The 11,683-nt window shown below is 35.2% G+C and overlaps 1 pseudogene; it reads left to right on the top strand.

Moving 5' to 3' along the window:
* On the top strand, window positions 1-3,326 carry LOC116208948 (annotated as a pseudogene).
* The last annotated feature ends 8,357 nt before the right edge of the window (window positions 3,327-11,683 follow it).

The raw sequence follows: 11,683 nt of genomic DNA, 5'->3' as shown, positions 1-11,683 counted from the left end.
ATGGCTCTTGATGGTTCGGACGTCGAAGAGCTGAACCGTCCCTCTCGTCCTGGTCAGGTATCCAGTGACACGGAGCCGGTCGACGGCGCGGCGGCGTCCAGGTCACGTGCTTCAGCGAATTCGTCAATGAAGTCACTCTCCACTTCCATCATCCGCCTCCCCAAGCAGGTACTGCCGCAAATTATCTTCGAATTTTCGGTTGATTATGATGAAAAGGAGATTCCTTGTGCCGTTCGCAAATGCCAGATGTTCTAGTAATCAGAAGGGGTGCATTTCTTGTGGTGTTGTATTAGAGGAAGCAGCTTCGAATTCGATTGATATATAAAGATTCTGCAGTTGAAGGGCAAATGAATAAGCTGGAACGACGTCTTACTTATGTTGATCTGTTTGCAGCCAGATTTAGTGGAAGTGAACGATTGCATGATCGGACGGGGTTCTGTTTCAGGCAATTTGTTATATCATGCTTTGAATGGTTATACATTACCGAATAAGGACGGACGAAAACCGAAAGCACTCGACTTCATTGGTTATTTGCATAAGAGAACTCTGCCATCTCAAGGAAGTGGATCTCGGTTTCTCTGCTTTGGCTAAACTGATAAAACTTGGGTTTCGACCGAACGACTCCGTCACCCTGAATACTCTGGTCAATGGGCTTTGTTCCAAGGGTATAATTTCAAAAGCAGTGATGCTTGCCGATGAGATGTCGAGCATTGGGTTCGAGCCCAACTCAGTCACCCGTGCAACAATTATAAAGGGTTTGGTGAGGACTGGCAAGACTGACCTTGCCGTCAGATTGATCGGCAAGTGGGAGAAAGTGAGCGGCAGGCTGGACGCATTTGCTTATAACACAGCCATTGATGGCTTATGCAAGCAGGGACGAGTAATAGAGGCTTTCAACCTCTTTAACAATGGTTTTCCAAGGCATTCAACCCGACATTGTCACTTATAACTCCTCATTCATGGTCTTTGTTGTTCGATCCAGTGGAAAGGCTGTCGTCCTGTCATATAAGATGAGAGATAAGGGTGTTCAACCAAATTTATTGACTTATACCTCCTTGCTTCACGGTTTATGCCAGCTAGGTCGATGGAGAGAAGCCAGCACTCTGTTGAAACAAATGGTGGCGGAGGAGATCCAACCAGATGTCGTTACTTATAACACTTTGATTCGGGGTCGGTGCAACTTGGGCAGTAGCATGAGGTCCAGGTACTGTTTCAGGAGATGGAGCAGGGGGGAATACTTCCGAATGTAATACATTCAGTATTTTGGTGGATGCATTCTGTAAAGAAGGGGAACTTTCGGAAGCAGAACGCGTCTTCAAAATGATGGCCCAGAAAGGTGTGGAGCCCGATGTAGTCACATACAATTCAATAATTGATGGCTATTGCCTTCATAATCGCGTGGATGATGCTGCTAAGCTATTCGGCCTGATGCTTGAACGGAATTATGCTGCTAATGTTGTCACTTATAATGCATTGATCAATGGATATTGCAAGTCCAAACAAATCGATAAAGCATGGCTTCTATATCAAGAAATGCTAGACAAGGGTCTGATTCCTGATGTGGTGACGCACACTACTCTCATCGGGGGCTTCTGCTGCCTGTTGGCAATTTTCATGCTGCAGAGCAGCTATTTGACAAGATGCATGCTTATGGCAATCTCCAAACGTCCAAAGTTACGCCACTATGTTAGATGGCTTGTGTAAAGCAAAACAAGTAGACAAGGCAATTGCGATGTTCCAGCAAATGGAGAATCATAAGTTGGAGCCTGACATTGTGATTTACAATATCCTCATCAATGGTCTATGCAATGCAGGGAAGCTCGAACCTGCAAGAGAACTCTTTGAAGTTTTGTGTGCAAAAAAGTGGAACCTGATGTTGTCTCTTTCAACACATTGATTAATGGATTGTGTAATGAAGGTCATATAAGCGAAGCCTTCACATTATTTAATGAGATGGAAGGAAGGGGATGTGTCCCGAATTCAGGCACATACAATGTGTTGGTTAGAGGATTTCTTAGAAATGGCGACAAGTTAAGTGTGGAGCAGTTGCTACGAGAAATGAATCAGAAAGGTCTCGCTGCAGATGCATCAACAGCCGAACTCTTGCTTGATCTATTATCAAATGATGCGTCGATTCTACAACTAGTACATAATATTTAGTGAATCTGGATGACATTTTTTGGGAGCATTACTCGTTTCTTGGTAAATCTCTTTTTACCTTTTTGTAAAATTTTGTCTTTAAGCATGCAGAAAGCAAGCTAATTGATGTCTTTTACCTTGTATATACTTTGTTGTAGCTTTTAACCTACATTTCTTCCTGCATGACTGACAGCCTCCAAAATATCTAAATCTAAAGCCTATAATAACGATGATTGTCGTGGGTCATCTACGATTATTATGATGTAGTAATTACTCATAGTAATTTGCTCGATTTGCTTGTTGCTCTTGGTTGATTTGCTTACTGCTCTTGCCTGAAGGTAGTAATTACGCGTACTGATCCTTGTGAGAAATTATTTCGGAGCTTGGTGTGGCTCATGATCTTGCAGGTGAAGTTTGATGGCCTATCTATGACCTGAAGAGCAGAGCTAATGATTGGCTCATTTTTAAGCTTGTTTGCTTGCTTAGAATGCTTAAGTTATTGATGTTGATATTCCTTTACTTCTGCTCACTTGTGCTATAGTTGAGCTGCGGTGGATCTCCCTCCCAAATTTGGCTGTCATGCATAAACAAAACCTTAGCGTTTGCTCCGTCTCACACCCTCCTATATATGCTCCCGTATTTCATGCACATTTTCATTTGCTTACCAATATGTATGGTTTAGCTTTTCAGGTAGATGCTGAGAAGCAGGAGCTATAATTACTGTCAAAGCCCACCAGTTAATCCGGGCATTGTGAGATTGAAACACGAAGGAAGAACTGTCCAAAACTGACAAGATTCACTTCTTATTGGTACTACTGATCTGAAGACGCTTCATTGGACTGGATGGATTGTCCGGTAAAACAGCATTTGGTTGCGGTTCTAGCTAATTTGATGTTGTTACAGGAATGTCCCTGAAGACACGTTTCCCTGCCTCTCCGCTCGGTGGCCTTCTGAAGGTTTAAGTTGTAACTGCATCTTGGGAGCTCGACCATTGAACAACTCAGAAATCGTGTTTATGTATTACTGGTCCCTATTTTTCGATCTTTTGCCGAGGGTTCTGTCTATTATACCGAATCCGTTGCCAATGTCACACTCCTGTTGCTTATAGGCCAAAAAGTACATCGATGTTATCCTTGAACAATATTTCACTTAATTACCTCAAGTCACTCTCTTCTTTCTGTGACCAACTTTACATCCAAAAACTTTTTGTTTCGCAAAAAAGAACTAACCTTAATTTAAAAAAAAAAAAAGAAGCTCCATCCCTCTACCCAAAACTAACTTGAGAAAAATGACCATAAAGTTTGTATCCTCACATATATAAAACTAGGGAGAATATACGATTTCCTTCCACGGATCATAACGCAACCCAGCTTCCACACATAATTGGAAAATCGAAAATGTATCTTGGTATTGTTGAATAATATGAACCTGAATGTAATACATCTACCAACAAAAAATTGAATGTAATTGTACGTAATAATTGATTCAATCTGTCTATTATATCTACTATATAAAGGCCAAAAAGCGGAACATATGAACTTCGTTTGAGAACTCTCAACTCTCGGTTCAACATCGTAAACCTTCAGCTCATTGTTGAACGACTTTTCATTAGCTTAAAGAGATAGCTTTACCAATAGGAAAAGAAGTTCTTAAATACTCATTCTTGAGAAGATGAACTTAATTAATTATTTTTATGAAAATAACGAAGAGTATTTTTATTTATTTTTAAGTAAATTATATATAAATCGCAAATAAGGCAAGTTGTTCAACCACATGTACTAATCCTATGACATTAGCCGGGACTTCAAATACTAAACATAACATAATTGTTTGGTATTCTTGAGAAGATGAACTTATTAATTATTCTTATGAAAATAACGAAGAGTATTTTATTTATTTTTGAGTGAACAAAATAAAAAATCACAAATAAGGGCATGTTGTTCCACATGCACTAATCCTATGACATTAGCCGGGACTTCAAATACTAAACATAACATAATAGTTGGTATTTAAAAAACCACGTGAGCAAAACAGAAGAGGCAAACAAATGTCGTGTCTGGTTATAATCACTTGCCCTAATCCTATGACATTAGCGGTGACTTCAAATACTAAATATAACAGAACAGTTTGGTGTTTAAAAAACCACACGAGCAAAAAAGAGGAGGCAAACAAATGTTGTCTCTATTTATAATAAGAAGAACGAGATTAAATTATCTTATCATATATTAACCGATTCTTTTACTATCTATATATAAAATATATAATGCTCAAATGAAAGACCAAGAATGAACGTGGTTGCTTCATTTGGATGAATGACGTTGTCTCGACATTGAATAGCCAAATTGACAGTTGATCGTCTATCAACCTTTCCATTTCCCATGCGAGCTGACTTCGGTCAATAAGATTTCCTTTTCCCATATGAGATTAATTAAATAATTATATATAAAAGAAACAAATCTATTTATATTCAATAAGATTTCCTTTTCCCATAATCTATTTGAATATCTTTTAACTCAATTCAACTCAACTTAACTTATCTTCAATTCAACAATACAATTATTACTTAATCATTATTTTATCTCAACTATTCATTACTTTTTCTCATAATTTAAAAACACAATAATTACTTAATTATTACTTTATCTTAACTATTCATTACTTTTTCATATTTTTTTCATAGTTCAACAATACAATCATTACAAACTAATTAAAATCAAAACTCGACCCAACTCAACTCTAAATCCAAACACATTCTAAGAGTTGATGAGATGCATGAAAAAATCGTGTCTTATAATTACTTCATACTCCTCCTCCTCCTCCTCCTCCTCCTCCTAATTTCTCTGCTCCTCCCTCACTCTTTTCTTCTATCCCTTGGAAGAAATTGTCACCAAAACAACTTTCACAATATGGATTCTCGGTAAGCTTTTGAACTCAAGAATGAGCATGTTTGATATGTATTTTGATGTTGCAACCACATGGTTAGATGGACGGACAATGTCAAGCTTGCTCTATATTGCGTGTTTGATTTTTTTTTATTATAAGTTTAGTTCAATGGTTTTTTAAGTGTATTTTAAATGAAGAATCTCTCTCTCTTTTACTTCAATTTCTAGATTTGATTAACAAGGTGCAGATGAAGATGATGAAGAAAGTGGGCGGCCTTAGCTGAGCAAGGTTTGGTGCCACAAGATTATCTTTGTTCTTTTGTTTATATGTGTACCTATATTTGAACTAAATAGCTTTAAATCTCTGAGGGTTTAATTTATGAGAATCTGATTGCAAGTTTGATCTTTTTCACAGATACTTCTGTTTTGAGGTTTGTTTGTCGACCCTAAGCCCATTGTGAGGATGAAACTCCATTCCTTAAATTTAGTATTTTCTTTTATCTATAGATGATACGAATAAATTATTTATTTTTATAAAATTGTGGCTAAAATTGTTATATTTATTTGCATATATTCAACAATAATACCTGCTATAATACCACGCAACGCGCGGGTGAAATCACTAAGTTTATGTAAATTGGAGAATCTCGAGAAAAGAACCTAAAAAGACTAACAAAGTAATTAAAATATCTATGGCTATAAATTTTGATTCCACTCCTTGGGTCATGTTAATCTTAATTTTTTTCTTCATGAGATTTTAATATTATATAGAAAATTTAAGAGTATATGAGTTACAGAAAATTTGAATGTTACCCTAAAAGATCAAATTTATCAATAGCTTTTAACTTGACCGTATGAAATCTAAATGTCTAGTTTATCGATATATTCTTTTAAAATCATAAATTACTAAGTATAATGCTGAGAGAATGAAAGTAATAACATGCAAAGCATGAGATATATGAGTAATAGATAGTAAAAAGAGAACTGTCACAAACATGGATTGGTTCAAGGGTAAGGTGTTTGTTCTTCTTAAACAACGTCTCAGATTTGAGTATTGTGAATGAAGAAAATTCATACTGTGAGAGTTTTTATTCCTTAGTGGCTAACCCATCTTGAATTGGAATAATCAGAGCCCATTAGATTTCCGAATGCCACGATTCACATCAAAAAATAGAACAATAAATTAAAGTCGCATGTTTTTCATTTATGCATTTGATGATTATAAAAGCATATTATCATGATTCTTGTTGAATTAGTTTATATCAGATAAACATGATTTTCTAACAAATCGGTGATGCATAAATCTACAATTTCCTATCTAATTCCACATGTTATTCATTCATTTTCTCTTTATAAATAGATAGATAGCTTTCTTTCTGTTTTTTTTCTTGGCACGCATAAATAGATGGAAATTTCTAAAGTGAAAATACAACATAATATTTTTATAATACATATAAATAGAGAAATTTTCATGTACATTCTTGGTTAGTGCACAAATAACTTTTATAAAATTCGTGCATAACGTAACTTTTGTAATTTATTTCATGTGCATAAATATAATTTATAAAATTTTCCCATAGAAATTGCACAATTATGTATATTTTCTAAGTTGTTACTTTTTTTGTTTACGTGTATTAAAATTTTTTCATAGGACATTTTGAATGTCATATTTAAGAAATAGAGAGGGATAAATTTGCATAGGTAATGACGAAATGTAATTCGAGAGGAGAAAGTTGAGATTCAAAGAAAGATAAACATAGTTGGGTATTGATCAAAATCACAGAAGCAAACGACTTAATAGAATGACCAGCTCAAAAAAAAACAGAGAGACTCAAATAGGATATAGGGAAAAAAAATAATAACAACAATTTTACATGCGTTTGGCCATCTTCTAAAGTATACAACGGTAAAAGACAATTATAAAGAAAAACTATTCTTAGTCATAAAGTCTAGCTATAACTAGTCATAATAGTCTAACTATTCTTAGTCAGAAAAACTCATTATTCTTTAAATAGTGCAGGCCAATAATTCTTCAAATATTCTTTCTTGTGAGAATATTCCGTCACGTCACCTTTCATGTTATCTTTTTCTTTTACTCTTTTTATTCATCTCTCATCATGACACTATAACTCATAGGGAAACTGAGAGTCTTGAAATGGTCATCTGAAGGGTCTGCAGAGCCTGAGATGGAACCTTCAAGACTACACATAGAACGAATCTTCTGAACCTAAGCTCACATTTTCGCGAGGAAGCCAGCCTTATATAGATCTTGCTAGCATCCGAGCTTTCATTTGCAAAAATTCTGAATTTTTCGTAACATTCAAAGAGGTGTCTTCCATTTTTCCATCCATGGTTGAACTGCCTAAGGACAAGCCCTATCTTGTTTGCAATTAAAGGACTTCGTTTCTTTGTTTAGTTTTTAGTTCCATGGATTTTATGCTGGAACTTCAAGATAGCCAGAATTTCTCCGGAAGAATGTCCACCGGTTAATCACGACAGGTGTAGTCATTATTTTCCTAGACTCACCGGACAATCTAAGCTTTTGAACTCAAGAATGAGCATGTTTGATATCTATTTTGATGTTGCAACCACATGGTTAGATGGACGGACAACGTCAAGCTTGCTCTATATTGCGTGTTTGCTTTTTTTTTTATTATATATTTAGTTCAAAGGTTTTTTAAGAGTATTTTAAATGAAGAATCTCTCTCTTTTACTTCAATTTCTAGATTTGATTAACAAGGTGCAGATGAAGATGATGAAGAAAGTGGGCGGCCTTAGCTGAGTAAGGTTTGGTACCACAAGATTATCTTTGTTCTTTTGTTTTTATGTGTACGTATATTTGAACTAAATAGCTTTAAATCTCTGAGGGTTTAATTTATGAGAATCTGATTGTAGGTTTGATCTTTTTCACAGATACTTATGTTTCGAGGTTTGTTTGTCGACCCTAAACCCATTGTGAGGATGAAACTCCATTCCTTAAATTTAGTATTTTCTTTTATCTATAGATGATACGAATAAATTATTTATTTTTATAAGATTGTGGCTAAAATTGTTATATTTATTTGCATATATTCAACAATAATACCTGCTATAATATCATGCAACGCGCAGGTAAAATCACTAAGTTTATGTAAAATTGGGGAATCTCGAGAAAAGAACCTAAAAAGACTAACAAAGTAATTAAAATATTTGTGGCTATAAATTTTGATTCCACTCCTCGGGTCATGTTAATCTTATTTTTTTTCTTCATGAGATTTTAATATTATATAGAAAATTTAAGAGTATATGAGTTACAGAAAATTTGAATATTACCCTAAAAGATCAAATTTATCAATAGCTTTTAACTTGACCATATGAAATCTAAATGTCTAGTTTATCTATATATTCTTTTAAAATCATATAAATTACTAAGTATAATGCTGAGAGAATGAAAGTAATAACATGCAAAGCATGAGATATGTGAGTAATAGATAGTAAAAAGAGACCTGTCACAAACACGGATTGGTTCAAGGGTCAGGTGTTTGTTCTTCTTAAACAACGTCTCAGATTTGAGTATTGTGAATGAAGAAAATTCATACTATGAGAGTTTTTATTCCTTAGTGGCTAACTCATCTTGAATTGAAATAATCAGAGCCTATTGAATTTCTGAATACCACGATTCACATCAAAAAATAGAACAATAAATTAAAGTTGCATGTTTTTCATATATGCATTTGATGATTATAAAAGCATATTATCATGCTTCTTGTTGAATTAGTTTATATTAGATAAACATGATTTTCTAACAAATCGGTGATGCATAAATTTACAATTTCCTATCTAATTCCACATGTTATTAATTCATTTTCTCTTTATAAATAGATAGATAGCTTTCTTTCTGTTTTTTTTTTGGCACGCATAAATAGATGGAAATTTCTAAAGTGAAAATACAACATAGTATTTTTATAATACATATAAATAGAGAAATTTTCATGTACATTCTTGGTTAGTGCACAAATAACTTTTATAAAATTCCAGCATAACGTAACTTTTGTAATTTATTTCATGTGCATAAATATAATTTATAAAATTTTCCCATAGAAATCGCACAATTATGTATATTTTCTAAGTTGTTACTTTTTTTGTTTACGTGTATTAAAATTTTTTCATAGGACATTTTGAATGTCATATTTAAGAAATAGAGGGATAAATTTGCATAGGTAATGAAGAAATGTAATTCGAGAGGAGAAAGTTGAGATTCAAAGAAAGATAAACATCGTTGGGTATTGATCAAAATCGCAGAAGCAAACGACTTAATAGAATGACCAACTCAAAAAAAAAAAAGAGAGACTCAAATAGGATATAGGGAAAAATAATAATAACAGCAATTTTACACGCGTTCGGTCGTCTTCTAAAGTATACAACAATAAAAGACAATTATAAAGAAAAACTATTCCTAGTCATAAAGTCTAGCTATAACTAGTTATAATAGTCTAACTATTCTTAGTCAGAAAAAACTCATTATTCTTTAAATAGTGCAGGCCAATAATTCTTCAAATATTCTTTCTTGTGAGAATTTTCCGTTCAAGTCACCTTTCATGTTATCTTTTACTTTTACTCTTTTTCTTCATCTCTCATCATGACTCTATAACTCATAGGGAAACCGAGAGTCTTGAAAGGGTCATCTAAAGGGTCTGCAGAGCCTGAGATGGAACCTTCAAGACTACACATAGAATGAATCTTCTGAACCTAAGCTCGCATTTTTGCGAGGGAGCCAGCCTTATATAGATCTTGCTAGCATCTGAGTTCATTTGAAAAAATTCAGAATTTTTCGTAACATTCAAAGAGGTGTCTTCCATTTTTCCATCCATCATTGAACGGTCTAAGGACAAGCCTGATCTTGATTGCAATTAAAGGACTTCATTTCTTTGTTCAGTTTTTAGTTCCATGGATTTTATGCTGGAACTTCAAGATAGCAAGAATTTCTCCGGAAGAATGTCCACAGGTTAATCACGACATGTGTAGTCATTATTTTCCTAGACTCGCCAGACAATCTAAGGTTAAGTGGTGGCCTAATTGCAAAGAAGATTAGGCATGTCTTCAGGCCGTTTAACGATGGATGGAAAAACGGAGGACAACTCTTTTGGATGTTACGAAAAAATTGAAATTTTTGCAAATGAAAGCTCAGATGCTAGCAAATTTACATAAGGCCGGCTCTCTCACGGAAATGCAAGCTCAGGTTCAGAAGATTCATTCTATGTGTAGTCCTGAAGGTTCCGTCTCAAGCTCTGCAGATCCTCCATATGACCATTTCCAGGACTCAGCTTTCCTACGAGTTATAGAATCATGACGAGAGATGAAAAAATAGAGTAAAAGAAAAAGATGACATGAAAGGTGACTTGAACGAAAGATTCTTGCAAGAAAGAATTTTTGAAGAATTATTGGCATGTACTATTTAAAGAATAGTGAGTTTTTATGACTAAAAATAGTTAGACTACTATGACTAGTTATAGCTAGACTTTATGACTAGAAATAGTTTTTCTTTATAATTGTCTTTTACTGTTGTATACTTTAGAAGACGGCTGAACGCACGTAAAGTTTTTATTTTTATAGATTTTCTTCTTTACAAGAACTCATTCCCAATAGTGTATCAAGGAAGAACGCGATGAAAGATAGCAATGTCTTTCCTTAATATGTCCTTGTGATTTCGAATAAATCGTCGGCAAAACACTGCAACCACCACCTATGCGTAGTTAACTCAATAATGGATCTCAAGGATTTGATGGTCTCTCATTTGGGTTCACGTAGAACACGAGGCATTTGTTTGCAGTTGGCATAATTTTAGCTCTCCTTGTTCGTCTAATTTTTGTGGCACAATCTGAAGAAAAAATTTGTATCTCCTCATTTGTGAGAGCAAACAGACATCATAAGGTACTGTTAGAAAGCTAACTCGTGAAGTAATGTCGTGACGCAAATGGTTTATCATTTGGTATTACTCTGAATCAAATGTGTAATTTTGAAAGGATTCAAAAAAAAAAATGTTCCTGTTGTGCGGTGCTCTGTGAACCACCAAAGACGATCCAATCAAGAAGAGTAAGGATGCGGAGGATGGGCTCTCAGAACACAGAAGGCATGGCTGCTCTTCAAGTTGGTACCCTTTTTCCCTCTCCTCTTTTTCGAGTTGGGTCATCTGTGGGAGTGTTGGTCCGGTTGAGACACTACTCCGTTCAGAACACAGGAGGCATGGCTGCTCTTCCAGTTGGTCCCCTTTTTCCCTCTCTTCTTTTTCGAGTTTGATAGAACGCTTGCACACGTGGGGCTGCCCATCAATATCTATGTCTGGACTATATTGGTGACCTCGAACACCCTTGCAATTTGGGGCAACGGTCAAGAGACAGTTCGAGGAGATGGTGCGGAGGGGAATACTATCAGTCGTTAATACATTCAATATCTAGTTGGATGCATTCTATAAAGAAGGGCAACTTTTGGAGGCGGAGCTCATTCTTGAAGTGGTGACCAAGAAAGATGTGGAACCCGATGTAGTCACATACAATTCACTAACTGATGGTTACTGCTTTCATGATCGGGTGGATGCTGCTACTTAGTTGTTTGGCCTAATGCTTGCGAGGATTTCTTCTCCTGATGTAGTCACTTAATAATGCACCGGCCAATAGATATTGCAA

The sequence above is a fragment of the Punica granatum genome, chromosome 5 (assembly GCF_007655135.1).
Source record: "Punica granatum isolate Tunisia-2019 chromosome 5, ASM765513v2, whole genome shotgun sequence".
In the NCBI taxonomy this organism is placed as follows: Eukaryota; Viridiplantae; Streptophyta; class Magnoliopsida; order Myrtales; family Lythraceae; genus Punica; species Punica granatum.
Note: the sequence above shows the minus strand (reverse complement) of the source record. Positions and strands in the feature narration are given on the sequence as shown.